At 38.3% G+C, this 15,032-nt stretch overlaps 1 protein-coding gene across 10 annotated transcripts in view; it reads left to right on the forward strand.

Annotated features, from left to right (window-relative positions):
- The window catches only part of PARD3B (par-3 family cell polarity regulator beta), a 1,165,226-nt gene that overhangs the window by 1,024,038 nt on the left and 126,156 nt on the right, over positions 1 to 15,032 (forward strand). The window lies entirely within an intron of this gene.

The raw sequence follows: 15,032 nt of genomic DNA on the forward strand, positions 1-15,032 counted from the left end.
AAAATGCCTCCTTCTCTCACCTTAATGTGGCATGCAGAAAATAATACAATGCCATCCAACATGTTCTTCTCTACTCCCTAAAAACAAGTTTCTTTAACAAATGGTGAACTATTGACATCTGAATGGCTATGCTTAATGTATCTGCAAATTGGATGCAAAGTAGTTGTTAGCAGAACGGACAGAATAAAGTTCATGGTAAATAGCAGAGATCAGAAAAGAAATATGAGAGCGCTCGTTAATTTTGCAACTGTGCTCCATGTAACTTTTTGCTTCAGTTTGTCCACTTAGAAAACTCATACCCGGTACTTTTTAATCTGAAAACTTCCATTTTTCTAGTAACTCAGTAAATCCACTAGGAACGCTTTTACACTCAACCATCCAATACAGCTTCCCCCATTTTTGTCTTTATAGCTCCTCTGCTTTTCTCTTCCTTCCTGCCTTTTGGCCTTTTTGGGTTGTTTTTTTTTTCCATCTGCTCATTAGTATCTTTACCAAACAAGGGACTGAGCAAGGAAAAGAATGTGAAACTTAAGTCAACTAATTGGAGTATTGTTTACAGTGCTGGGTAAACACGTATTGGGAAAGAAACTAAAGTTGTTGGTTTAAATGAGATTTTTCAAAATCATCTGTAGTGTTTATTTCTCATGCTGTTCGAACCTCCTATTTCTTCGGATAATTGAGAGCTGACTGAAATGCTATTGCTAATAAAGCGTTTGGAAGTAGGGAAGAAATAAAAAAAAAAAAGCAGTGTTGCTATAACATATAGATTACAGATCAGACAGCTGCTTTGCCTCAGTATGATATAAATAAAATGAAGAAGCATTGTTCTATGAAGTGCTAAAAGAAAAAAAAAAAAAGAAAAACGCAATTATTCCTCACTGTGATGGATAAAAGGCATAATTGACATCATGTTTATTGAAAAAACTAACGACTGTCACACTCTCGAGAGGCTACTGAAAGCTGGAGGAAGGCATGTTTTTTATTCATTTTCACTGTGTGTTATTTATAGAGTTCAATTGTCAGCAACATTGTGCCGAATTTTCCCTCTGCCTTGATATTATGTGACTCATTCACTTTTCAGATTAAGATGACAGCTACAAATTGCTCCATGGCAGATACACAGAGGCTACCATTACCTCGCCTGAATGGGACAACGGCTATTTATTAATTAAGATTCTGTGACTACTTCCCCTTAAAGTGCCAGTGAAAATAAAAGTCTTTGTCAACCATAATGGGTTGATTTCATTTGTTTTTTTAACTTTTTACCCTCAAATTTGGCAGCCAGTACCTTTTTCCTAATGGAAAATTTATCACTATATTAATGATGTGTCATACTTCATCATCAGTTAATTTTAATAGTTAAACAAGAGCTCTGGTTAGAGAAAATGTGTGGTTTTCAAACCAAATGAGTCTCAGTGCCCCATTGCCTTGAACTACAGTGGCCATCAAGTACAGTAGCCAGCAAGTTGTTGTTGTTAGTTGCCGTCAAGACAATTCCTACTCATGGTGAGTCCATGTGTGCAGAGTAGGACTGCTCTATAAGGTTTTCAAGGCTGTGACCATTCAGAAGCAGATCACCAGGCCTGTCATCCAAGGGCCTCTAGGTGAGTTTGAACTGCCAAGTTTTGGCTAGTAGTCGAGTGTTTAACTATTTCTCTATCCTATCCAAGGATAGCCAACAAGTAGGGCACTGGAAATACAAGGTGACTTTTGCCATTGATTTAGTCCATCATTGAGCTTGAACTGTGTACACACCCAAGAAATCACTGAATATAAGTACAAAAAAAAAAAAAAAAAAAAAAAACCCATAGAAGCCAACTGGTTCAGCCAGTTCATTTTATAGTTTAGGATAGGTGGGGTCAGAGAAAGTAAAGATTCCCTAGAATTATCTTGAGATAAGCATAGTTCTGATTATGGTGCTGCCCTGTTTCAAGTCCTCCAGTAATAACACATTGTCCTTTTCAGAAAGGTTGGCTTAAGGAGCTGTTCAAATCCTGTCATCTTTATTTCCCACAATTTCACCACACACCCCCCACACTCCACCGTGCCTACCCATCGGGCCCTTTCATGTTTCAGCCTCTTAACACTCAATGTCCCTTCCACCTGGCCTGCCCAGTCACCTCCTTCTTAGCCTTCCTTTCCTTTTTTTTTTCTTTTTCTTTTTCTGTGAGGTCTTTCCTGACCTCCCCAAGCAGAGTTAATTGCCCTCTCTTCTGAGCTACCACAGGACTTCATTATACTTCATGATGTTTCTTCATAATAATTGCCACATTACACTGTAATTATTTTTTATATCTCCATCTCCACCTCTAGACTCTGAAATCCCTGAGGACTGGGTCTGGGTCTTAATCACCTTTACATCCCCAGATCCAGGGACACAGCAATACTTAAGAATAAATAGAAGTTTAAATAAATAAATTTTTAAATAAGTACACACATCAGAAACCATGAAAAGAGTTATTAGAGAGCTTTTATCAAAACAGTTGATCTACGTTTGATACTAGTTTATTATTTTCTATTTCATTCTGAACAGAATAGCAAGGATCTGCAACAACCCATAGGAGATGATAATATAAGCTGACTGCTATCTCATAAATCCCTGATGTCAGAAGGGCAGCCTGAGGTGACAGGGTTACCAGAGCTCACTTTACATACAGGCAAATGAGAGCTCTGTGATGCTCTTGGACTTGACACCCTTCAGGACCTAAGTAGATATGAACTTATTATGCAGATGTTCTGAGTTGAGAATCTGTTTGGATTGGGTAGTTGTCATAACCATATTTAAAACTACAGAACATCTCTAGATTCAAGAATCTCAGTGTTAAAAAAAGAAAGGAACTTAGGTAATATCGAAATATAAGTTATTAATAATTTCTTATACCTTTCTTTATGCTAATCAGAATATTACCTATATAATTCTATGTTTATGAAATAGTATGATCTAGCACCACACATGTGGTAATTAAGATATACCCCACAATCACAGTCACAGTCACATACCTATGTGACATATACCATTTCCATTCTGGGTGTTTGGACAATATATTGTATACCCCTTAATGGATACAAAGGTAAGAACTAGTTTACATATTTTATATATCTAGAAAATTTTGCCTCCTAACATCTAGGATTGGGGCTCCTAAGCACAATCTTTAAAATGTGTTCTTTTTTTTTTTTTTTTTGTAACTTTTTTTTTTTTATTACTTTTCTATTAGCAGAAGGGGGAAAAAGTCTTGCATAAGTAAGAAATCACTGTTTTAATCTACTCACATTTTGTTACCACAGCAGACTCTAGCCTGTCCTGACCAGTACAATCCTCTAAATAAAAAATCACCATCCATGCACTAAATCATTTAAAAGTTCCTTATTTTCTCTTAAAATTGTGTAGTCAGTTAAGGCTTATTTCCTTATTGTCCAAAAGGAAAGCTGTTGGGAATCAGTGGCCTTTAATGGCATTCCATGATGCTTTGGGAAAAGTGAGGGCTTCTATGTTGTTTCCTCTGAAGATGAGGGAATTTCACAGAGAAAACTGGGATATTTCCAAGGTTTCATGGCCTGCAGCTCACAAAGGCTTATTTTCCCCAGAGCTGACCCTGAAAATTTAATCCACATCTAAATGTCAGATATTTTTTCTTAACGCCCAAGCTGTATTTGATTTAAGCTTGGAAGATAATGATTTTATCTTGCAGGTCCCCCAGTAGTAGTGAGAATTTCTTTGAGAAGATCTATTTGCATGCGTGTGTGTGTGTGTGTGTGTGTGTGTGTGTGTATGCATATGCATGTGAAATATCTATTTCCTCAAGTATTTCTCTTTAAACTATCTTTTGTTCAGATCAGGAGCTTGATGGAGAATTGATACAAGTTTTGTAGATTTCCAGCATTTACATTTTTGTCAACATTTTACAAATTTTATTTTGGACCATAAAATTCTTCCAGAAAATTTGTAACATTCCAAATACAGCCACATGTTAAATAAGGTTAGTTTCAAAAGTCATTGCATGAGAAAAAAGTTGTATATATTTCAAAATTAACCTTGAAAGACAATTTAAGAGAATACCATATTGGGCCTTACCATATAATCTCTCGCTAAGCCCACCGAACACTGTTTCTTTTAGCACTTAATTAAATGGCTATTCCTTTAGTTGAGCACAAGCCGAAGTGGTTGGCTTATATGTAAGGGGCCACGTTGTACAAATAATGCCTATCTTTAAACACTGGAATCAATGTTCAGCAGAATAGAATGTTTACATTATTAGAGGCACTTACAAACTGACACCAACTGAGAGAAGTCAGCTTAGCTCATGTCCGAGGGCACATGTTCATGAAATGGAAGGGCCAATGGAAAGGCTACCGCTGTTTAAATTATTACTTAAATGAGTGCATTTTTTTTTTTTTATTTTACTAAATTCAAATATTTGGATTTGCATTCATTAGATGCAGTTGTGATGCAACATCATTCTACTTTAGCCTTGTAAGGGCAGCTATAACTACTTGAATTGTAGTACAAGGCATGATGTATTTATCATCTTTAACAAAAGATACAATGGATACGTAGCTCCAAATTGGTCCAAATCTATTTTTCTTTGCATCTGTGTATGTTTGTTTCACAAAGATATGGAGTAGAAATGAAGGGCTTATTTTGCCATCATCCAATGTAAACTTTTCACTATATTTTAAAATCTTTCTCTTTTAAAAACAAAAACTACCATATGAAACACTTGATAAATTCTTTCCATGACCCCCACATGCTTGGCATTGTTAATAAAAATTGACAGAATGGCCTGAGACAAAATGTATCATATGCTCATACATATCTTTGTATGTTTACTATATTTGTATAAATCACTTAAGGCTCAAAATTATTACACTATGTTAGAGGAAATAGAATACTATTCTAAATAGGAGTAACTCAAATGGATATTTTATGACTAATGGCAAAACCATCTTCTGAAAGTTGAATACTGCCAGGAGATCATTGTACGGTATCGGAACAATGCAGTATGTGTTACAGGCTTATAGTGGGGAGTTGAAGCTATGAATAATAACTTGTGTGTTGGTGAGTTGTGAATAACACTGTCAGTGTCACACATAAAGAATTTCCATCTCTGCTAGAAATGGTAGCAGGGAAGCAGAATGTTCTGATTTTAGAGCAGCCTTGCATTGTCTCGGATGATAAAGAGCAAAGGTAGAGCAATGCCTTTCATCAGAAGAGGAGATGACATTGATCTGGTGGCGATTCTTAGACACAACAATCAATCACATGGGAAAAAGTTGCCCTTCATGAATCAATGAGATTACTTTCAACAGCAAATGGTAGTGCTGGTTCGTGTTGTGAGTGAAAATGCTCACCATTATGTGATCAAAAGCGCCAAGGGAGGGGGCCTTTATTTCTTTATGCTCTACCACTATGGCTTCATTCATTGAGGTCAAGGTCCATTCCAGGGTCAAGATTTCGAAGACAAATCTTCAAGCTATGGGAGTCAAAGGGTCAGTTCACCAAGCTAGGGATGGAAATGCCAAGACAAGGATCTCAAAGGAAGCAGTTGCTGAAAGCAGGAAACTTGGTGAGAAAGACAAAAGGTCAGATACAGGTTGCCATGGCAATGTCAGGAGCCCAGGTAAGCCGAGTCACATTGTCAGGTTGTTGCGTCTTGGTCAAAATGCCGCAAGCAGTATCAGATTGGCTGGGGGAAAGACCATGGGTGAGGATTATAGTCTGAATTAATACATCACTGAGCTCTGTGGTTTTTCTTCTTCCTTATGACCCTAACTTGTGCATCAACCTCTTTGGACCAGTTTTTCAGCTTCCCCACAGGATCTTAACAAAAGGAGTAATTTTGTTGAACCCTTAGAAATTTATACAAATGCATGCTTTTCAAAGTTATGAATTAGCATAGAAAATAGACTGCAGACCAAGAGGTCCCCAGTTCAAATCTTGGTGCCCTCCAACTTGTTTTAAGATCTTGGCTGCTAACCAAAAGGTTGGCAGTTCGAATCCACCAGCACCTCCTTGGAAACCCTATGGGGCAATTCTTCAGTGTCCCATAGGGTTGCTGTGAGTCAGAATGGCAATGGGTTTTGGCTATTTTTTTTTTTTTTTTGGTACCATTATCTTGCTATATATGTTTAATAATACTCCCTTAAAATACCTAAGCATTGTTTTCTCACCTGTATAATGTCAGAGATAATTAACAAAAGTAAATATGCAAATAAAGGGAGATATTAGTTGGGAAAAAATTTGTTTTGTCTGTTAATAATATTATTCACACATTCTCTAAACTTATTAATCTTCCTATGGAATTTATAGGCAGTCACAGTAAGCAAAAGGCTCTTAATTTAAATTGTTTTAATGAACAAGATAACTCAAATCTGGTGGAACTTAAATATCTGTATGAACTAAGGCATATTTTTGTTATTTGGGGAAATTTTTTACAAAGATAACTAAAAATGGCACCACTGTCATAAATAAAAAATAAATAAATAAATAGTGATGGTGAATTTGGGAAGAAATTAGAAAGGAGAATCCCAAAATATTGTCCATGGGTCAGCTGTGGGTCTTAAAATTTCAGGGATCTAACAGTAAAAAAAAAAAAAAAAAAACCTTATTTGTCATTTTGGAAAAAAATGAATATTCTTTGCAAGAAATTTGGAGCAGAGAAAGATAATTTACATAATCATTATTTGCACTGAATATTCACATTCTGGATAATTTTCAGAGCTGTTTTAGAGTAAAATATCATTTGAAGAATTCTCCTTCAAAATTGTTATTAGCTGCCATGGAGTCATCCGCCAGCTCATGGAGACTCCAAATGCTATAGAGTAGAACTGCTTCATAGGGTTTTCTTGGCTCTAATCTTTACTGAAACAGTTCACCCGGCCGTTCTTCCACAGAGCCACTGGGTGGTTTTGAACTGCCAATCTTTAGGTTAGCAGCAGGTTGCAAACTACTTGCACCACTCAGGCTTCCCTTCTGTAGAATTAAGCCCGCTTAAAAGCAATTATTTCTTATTAAACCTCCTTTAGTGTATATGGAAACCCTGCTGGCGTAGTGGTTAAGCACTATGGCTGCTAACCAAAAGGTCGGCAGTTCGAAGCCACCAGGTGCTCCTTGGAAACACTATGGGGCAGTTCTACTCTGTCCTGAAGGGTCACTATGAGTCGGAATCGACTGGACGACAACAGGTGTGGTTTGGTTTTAGTGTACGTGGGCATAGTATATGAAAGTATTACTTCCATTATGGAACGTTAAACGTCTAGCATATTGGTATAAATGCTGTGGGGGCTTTAGTTTCTGTAAATCTTAAATGCTTTTGAATTTATGAGCCTGAGGACATTTATAAGAATCTTTCAAAGTTTTAATTTAATAGAAATCTTTATCACCAACAGAAAATAAGTAATATTTATATCATAACCATCTATCCTCAGCTGACTACTGTTTTTGAGAGTCTAGTTTGGATTTAAAGTGAAATAAGCAAAACAAGGTACATATATCCAGTTAGGTTTTATTGTATTTATGTCATCAGGATGTAAATGCCACAGAGTCTCAGGCGTTTGGAGAGCTTTATTCCCACACTGGAAAAAAATCTGACCTGTTTTCTAAGGTAGAATTGTGGTCCTGCCAAATTTAAAGTTTGAAACTGGTCACTTTTAGTTTCTTAAATGCAAAATAAAATAAATTGTCCCCCTGGGTGGAAAAAAAAAAAGAATAGTATCTCGGCATTTTTAAAGGGTGCAAAGGTATTTTTCTTCATTTCATCTTTTAAAAGGGTAAACCTTTTTGAGAAAACCTTTAAAATGTCACCTTTTTGCAAGTATAAAATCATTACCATCATATTTATGAAATTAAAAATTTTATAGTAAGCACCAAAATAACACTTTACGGTAATTTCATTTTAACAAGTGGAGAATCTGTTGAACATTAAACTCAAAACTACTCCCAGTTCTCCTGATTATTGTTGACACGCATACATCTATTTAAATAGTTTCATTTGGTGAGTTTGTAAGGATTATCACATCCAGAGAGGATTATTCCTGTTAAAGTTCCATTCTGTTCCTTACCAAAAAAAAAAAAAATCCATTACCACTGAGTCGATTCCAACTCATAGCGACCCTATATGACAGAGCATAGCTTCCCATAGGGTTTCCAAGGAGCACCTGGTGAATTCCCGCTGCTGACCTTTTGGTTAACAGCCATAGCACTTAACCACTATGCCATCAGGGTTTCCTCTGGCATCTGGACATTGGGCTGGCACCTATAAATGAGGACTGTGCTCATCAAAGGCAAATACCTACCCTTAAGAATGAAGAGGTACATGTCTTGAGGCTCTATGAAGACAGCCCAAGACCAGAAACAGCTCTTTGGAGTTAACTTGGTGTCATGGATTGAATTATGTCCCCCCAAAAATGTGTGTATCAACTTGGTTAGGCCATGATTCCCAGTATTGTGTGGTTGGCCTCCATTTTGTGCTTGTAATTTTATGTTCAGAGTATTAGGGTGGGATTGTAACACCGCCGTTACTCAGGTCACCTCACTGATCCAAGGTAAAGGGAGTTTCCCTGGGGTGAAGCCTGTACCACCTTTTATCTCTCAAGAGATAAAACGGAAGCAAGAAGAGAGTTGGGGACCTCATACCACCAAGAAAGCAGCACCAGAAGCAAAGCATGTCCTTTGGACCCAGGGTCCTTGTGCCTGACAAGCTCCTTGACCAGGGGCAGATTGAGGACAAAGCCCTTCTTCCAGAGCCGACAGAGAGAGAAAGCCTTCCCCTGGAGCTGATGCCATGAATTTGGACTTGTGACCTATTAAACTGTGAGAAAATAAATTTCTTTTTGTTAAAGCTATCCACTTGTGGCATTTCTGTTATGGCAGCACTAGATGACTAACACAGTTGGAATAATTTAGTCAGTCAACCAAGTGCCTTCATGTCTGCCCCAACTCATGGAGACCCAATGTGTGTCAGAGTAGAACTATGCTCTATAGGGTTTTCAATGGCTGATTTTTGGAGTAGATTGCCAGGCCTTTCTGCCAAGGCACCTGAATGGACTTGAACTTCTAACCTTTCAGTTAGCAGCTGAGCATGTTAACCATTTGCACCACTCAGGGACTCCTTAGTCATAGTTAGGGTATATGTATTTATACACATGTCCCACCTACACACACATATACATTCACACACACACACAAACACACAGTAATTGCAGGTAAATTCAATAGTAACCCGGGTTTGATGGTACTGACCAACACTCTCGCTCACTTAGTGGTGAGATCTACCAGGAGCAGCCCTGCCTGCCTCTCAGTCCTGGACCTGATCCAGAGTTTCTCTTTCATGTGGGATCTTGGTCATATGTTGATTCTCTTCTGCACCCCGTTCAGTTTTATGCCAGTTTCCCACATAAGCCTGTTAGAGATGTGGTAATAATTGCCCAGAAATCTCAGTCTGCAATTGTTCCCTCATCATTCTTTAATGAATACAGACTTCATTGCATGTATTTGTACTACTTTAGCTACTTCTATTTCTATTTTTATTGCACCGATCTGTGCAAATAAAAGAATATCAGAAGGTAAGGCTGTAAATGTGCCCTGCTACACTCCCTCTGCCTTGAAATGCCTGTGAACTGCTGCTGCACAATGCCTGCGGCATGTCAGTGGCCTTCTTGCAAGGCAACGTGATGTGGTAGAAATCACACTGGCTTTGGAGGCACACAGATCCTAATCCAACATTCACTAACCGGTTACTTAACTTCTCAGAGCCTTGGTTTTCTCATCTGTAAAGTGTCAATAACCATACCAGCCTCCCAGACTTGATTAAGGATTAAATAGGATGAAGTATGTGAAGTATAAATATTGTATTTAGGACACCATAGGATCTGTTGTTTCTTGTCTCCAGCCTGTAGCAGTAATGAGGTGAGTCTATAGCACGTACAAATGAACAGTCATTTCTAAAAAATACTACAATTGAGATAATTATGAACTAGGAGGAACAAGGTCAGATTCCAAAGGAGCAGATAATGTCTTAGTGTGATGTTTGTTAACTATGGGAATATATTAGTGTAAGTAGTTATGAAGAAAATGACATGGTTTCTGAAAACCATTACAACTTTTAAGTTCTGTCCAGTGTTATAAGCAAGGCCTGTTTAACTGTACATCTGCCTTTAAAGCCATAGGCAGTACAATTTATAAGAAATCACTACAATATAAAACTGTTATACTTCTTGAATTAATTTAAGGTAAAATTTCAGCACACTGAAAGTGTAGGAGTGGCATTGATCATCTATGTATGGATACAGCTGTAAGAAAAACCTTTTCTGTAAGTATGGCCAAGCTTTACTTCACCCAGTGAACTGAAAATACAAAAAGGCTGGTATCTAGCTAGCAATTTGGAAATGGGGTTATTGATATTTTGAATGATTTTATATGGTTCCATCATAATCTCATGTCACCTCTAAAAACTACTAGGCAGAAGATTTTCTAGAATATGTACTGCCAAGTTCCATAAAGCTGGAAAAATAGGACAAATCATAGATAAATAGAGAAGAGAAAATGGAAATCCTCAGAAAGTAAGCCCTACAGGCTAGCTTGGCTTCCATTCTGGCTCGGTGTGTTGCTACAAGACCCAGTCTCTAAGATATAAGTAATATAAAGGAGGAGACACTGTTCGGAAGGCAGTAAATAAGGTGGAACGAGTAGTCTTTGAAATCAGACAGACTTTGTTTATCATCTATGCTATGAACCTCAGATTCCTCATCTTTATGGGCTCACTTCTAATTAAAGCTATCTTTTAGTATGCTATTGAGAATGTGAGATTGTGAGATAATATATGCAGCACTTGGTACACAGGAATTGTAAACAAACTCAAGTGCCAGTGCCTATAGATTGGTAGCGGCTTTCTGAAGTTCTGGGTTGAGAAGTATTCTGTGGTCATGTCTAGTATCATCAGGAAAGCATGCTGTAATTGATTAGAGATGTCTGCTATGGGCAGACTGTGGGGTAAGTAGAAGTCTGTATTCATATACTTGCCATATAAATTTTCTGTAAACTATAATTATTTTGATTATTGTTGCTATTATACAAAGGTGTTTGTATGTCCCTCTTCAGGTTGCTAAGTTTATACATTTTCAGCCCAAAATGGGATCACTTGTTGCTTTACTTACTATAGCTATGTATATGATTTTTATTTGATTTGACAGTGTCTTAGTCATCTAGTGCTGCCATAACAGAAATACCACAAGTGGATGGCTTTAACAAAGAGAAATTTATATTCTCACAGTTTAGTAGATTACAAGTCCAAATTCAGGGCGTCGGCTCCAGGGGAAGGCTTTCTCTCTCTGTCGGCTCTGGAGGAAGGTCCTTGTCCTCAATCTTCCCCTGGTCAAGAGCTTCTAAGGCACAGGGACCCTGTGTCCAAAGGACACACACTGCTCCTGGTGCTGCTTTCTTGGTAGTGTGAGGTCCCCAGCTCTCTGCTTGCTTTCCTTTTATCTCTTGAGAGATAAAAGGTGGTGCAGGCTACACCCTAGGGAAACTCCCTTTTACCTTGGATCAGGGAGGTGACCTGTGTAAGGGTGGTGTTACAGTCCCACCCTAATCCTCTCAGCATAAAACTGCAATCAGGAAATGGAGGCCAGCCACACAATACTGGGAATCATGGCCTAACCAAGTTGATACACACATTTTGGGGGGGACATAATTCAATGCATGACAGACAGTAAACTTGTGCTAAAAGGGGAAATCAGAATTTGTCGTTCCTGATTTTACTGTATAAAACACCTACTTTGGAAAAACATGGTACAGCAGCTGAAGGTAGAATGAGGGTTGAAGAGGAAAAAAAGCAGAGATCACGTGCGATGTAATCCCGGTGTATCATGAAAGGTTTGCACGCTGTCCCATACGTTCTTTAAAGTATTCCCACAAGGGAGAAGATACCCCATGTTTTGCGCTTAGATAGCCCATGGCTTTCTGGACTTTCTTCCTGTTTTTTTTTCTGAGGCCAGATTACTTTTCTGGGTAAACAGTCATGTTCCTGTCAGCCATAGGGGATTTTCTGAATCCTAAACAGCTCATTTTGTATTCTTGCCCTATTCCCTCTACTTGAGAACAGCAATCTGATCAAACCCATATTTTTTAATTTGTTTATTTATAGGCATATGGGAGAATAGTTAACAGTCTGAGTGTGATTTTTTTTCCACCACAGATGTAGGCAAATTGTGATTTTTTTTAAAAAACCACCTTATCAGTCTCTTCCTTTCTTTCTTTTTTTTTCTTTTTTTATATTTTATTACTGATGACTTCATTCTGCTTGAATTCAGTGCTTCAGTTTCTTTGGGGTAAACTCATAGATTATGTATGCGATGTTTGCACCATGTTGATTGAACTCATCTGGTGAGTTTGAACGTGGCTCATGAATTCACGTAACGGCAAAAGCCTGCGCATTGGATACAGACATCATAGTCTTCTCGAATTACTCCAGAGCGAGGGAAGCTATACAGAATAGAGCTGCTTTTCCTGCCTTCCCGTGGCTCAGAAAAGCACATCGGGCTTTTTATTTTTCCTTATGGTCATCTTTTTCAAGTGCTGAAAGGAGATTTTAACTTAAAGAAAAAAGCATAGTAAAGAAGCAGAGTTGGAACTATTTTGTGAGTTTTTAAATATGTATTGAAGAAGAAGATACGTGATCAGTAAAGCTGTTTTTTTCTTAATCAAAGGTGTCAGCTGCTGAGTGTGTGTGAAGCACCTGGGGAGCTCAGAGCCCTGCGCTAGCGGTAGTGGAGAGGCTGTAAGACAGAGAACACGTGGCCCTGCTTTCACTTAACTCACCGTCTAGGATGGGAAGAAAGCGTTGTCCCCCAAAAGATGTTTACTCACCACTCTTTTTTTCATAGTTTAAGCCAAACCAAAAAAAACAAACCCATTGCCATCAAGTCAATTCCTGACTCATAGAGATCCTACAGGATAGAGTAGAACTGCCCCATAGGGTTTCTGAAGAGCAGCTGGTGGATTTGAACTGCAGTCCTTTTGGTTAGCAGCGGAACGCTAACCGTGGCATTAGAAGTTTACAAGCATAATTTTCAAATGTTTTAACAAAATAGTAGATTACTTTTTTCTATTGCTTTCAGATATCTCATTTTATGAATTTAAACTTAAAACTCAACTATTGTTTGGGGACCTTTTTGGGATACAGGGCTTTTCACAATGTGACCGCCACCTACCTTTCCAGTCTCACCTTTTCCTCTTCCCCTGTCTCCTTCTCTGTACCCTGTACACTAGACCAGTGATTATCAAACATATGCTCATGAAAATGAGTGTCATTTGGTTCATTAAAAAACCAAACCCGTTGCAGTGGAGTTGATTCTGACTCATGGTGACCCCGTGTGTTTCAGAGTAGAACTACAACCCACAGGGTTGTCAATGGCTGTTATATTACAGAAGTAGATGGCCAGGCCTTTCTTCTGTGGCACTACTGGGTGGATTAAAACCTCCAGTCTTTCAGTTAATAAACAAGAGCAAACCGTTTACACTACCCAGGGACCTTATGATTTATAAGTTGTTACTAATTGAGTTAAAGTACCAAAATTTGCAAGTGATATTCTTTTGTCAAGGAGCCCTGTTAGGACAATGGTTAAGCATTCAGCTGCTAACCTAAAGGTCGGTGTTCAAACCCACCAGCTACTCTGCAGGAAAAGAGACCTGGTCATCTTCTTCAGTAAAGATTTCAGCCTTGGAAATCCTATGGGGCAGTTCTACTCCGTCACATGGGGTCACTATGAGTCAGAATCAACTTGATGGCACACAATAACAACAACATACTTTTGTCATTTAACAGAGTAAACTCAAAAAGTCCCTAAAGTTACTGGCACTTAAGTTTTGTTCTAATTAATTTTCAAAATGAGAGAGAAAAGGGAGCATATATCACCTATAAATGTGGGAGGCAGGACAAAAGAAGTTGAGGACCATTGCTTACCCAAAACGACTTGCTGTATTCACCCAAAGCAAGATGTTTTCTTATTTTGGTGCTTTACACTTCCCTTTCCTTTACCTAGAATTCCCTCATCTCACTTGTTAAGCTATTGAGCTCCTACAAATCCTGCAAGACTCAGCTAAAGTGTCACCTCCTCTATGGAGTTTTCCATGATCTTCCATGGCCCTGCTTTCACCTGTCAAAATGAAGCACTCTTCCTCCTTGTCCCCATGACTTCTGTACAGACCTCTGTTGTAACACCTGTCACGGTGTATTGTTGTCTTCTGTGTTGCTTTCTGTCCCCCAACACCCAGACCATGAGCATTTTGCAGACAAGGACTGTGAGTTGTTTATTTGTACATTCCTGGATCTTAGCATAAGGTCTGGCACAGTGGGGCACTCAATTATGCCTTAAGTGAACCAAAGAAGTTGTACAAATGTTCAGATCTATCATTCCTTTCTTGCTAGCCCTGAAATGTATCACATAATATTATCTGTTGAGATGATCGTGACAAACCTAATCCAGGCTAAAAGGTAGCTGCTAGCTAGCTGACCAGTTTGGGCTTGGGTGGGTGAATCACTGGAAAAACTGTGATTACTAAGAATGTAGCAATGGCTCAAGTAGAGAAGAGAACCTTAGACAAGTAACCAAGATGGGTACATCCTACCATCACTGAGCTTTTTTTTTTTTTTTTCTTTTAATATTCTTGGCATGGGTTATACCTTCTTTCTTTCCCTATCCCCTTGCTGTACCCTTGTATTGACATGTACCCCAACCTCCAGTCCCAAAATCCATGAGTCTCATTGAAATGAGCACTGGCAGATGTTGGCTTTATAATACATCCAACCTTTGGGTCAAACAGCTGGAACTTTGTTCCAAATAAGCAAAACTTATTTGAGAAAATGAGATACCCACATTAAGTTTTAACCAATTCGGATCGTAAGAAAAACTGCTGGCTATCTTACTTTCTCAAAAGGCTTTTATTAATCCTAATTCAGATGTTTTGACCATTGGCGTTAAAGATATGCACATCGAGACCTTTTTTTTAATTATTTTATATTTTTCCTACCTTATTT

This window comes from Elephas maximus, chromosome 6 (genome assembly GCF_024166365.1).
Source record: "Elephas maximus indicus isolate mEleMax1 chromosome 6, mEleMax1 primary haplotype, whole genome shotgun sequence".
NCBI classification, from domain to species: domain Eukaryota; kingdom Metazoa; phylum Chordata; class Mammalia; order Proboscidea; family Elephantidae; genus Elephas; species Elephas maximus.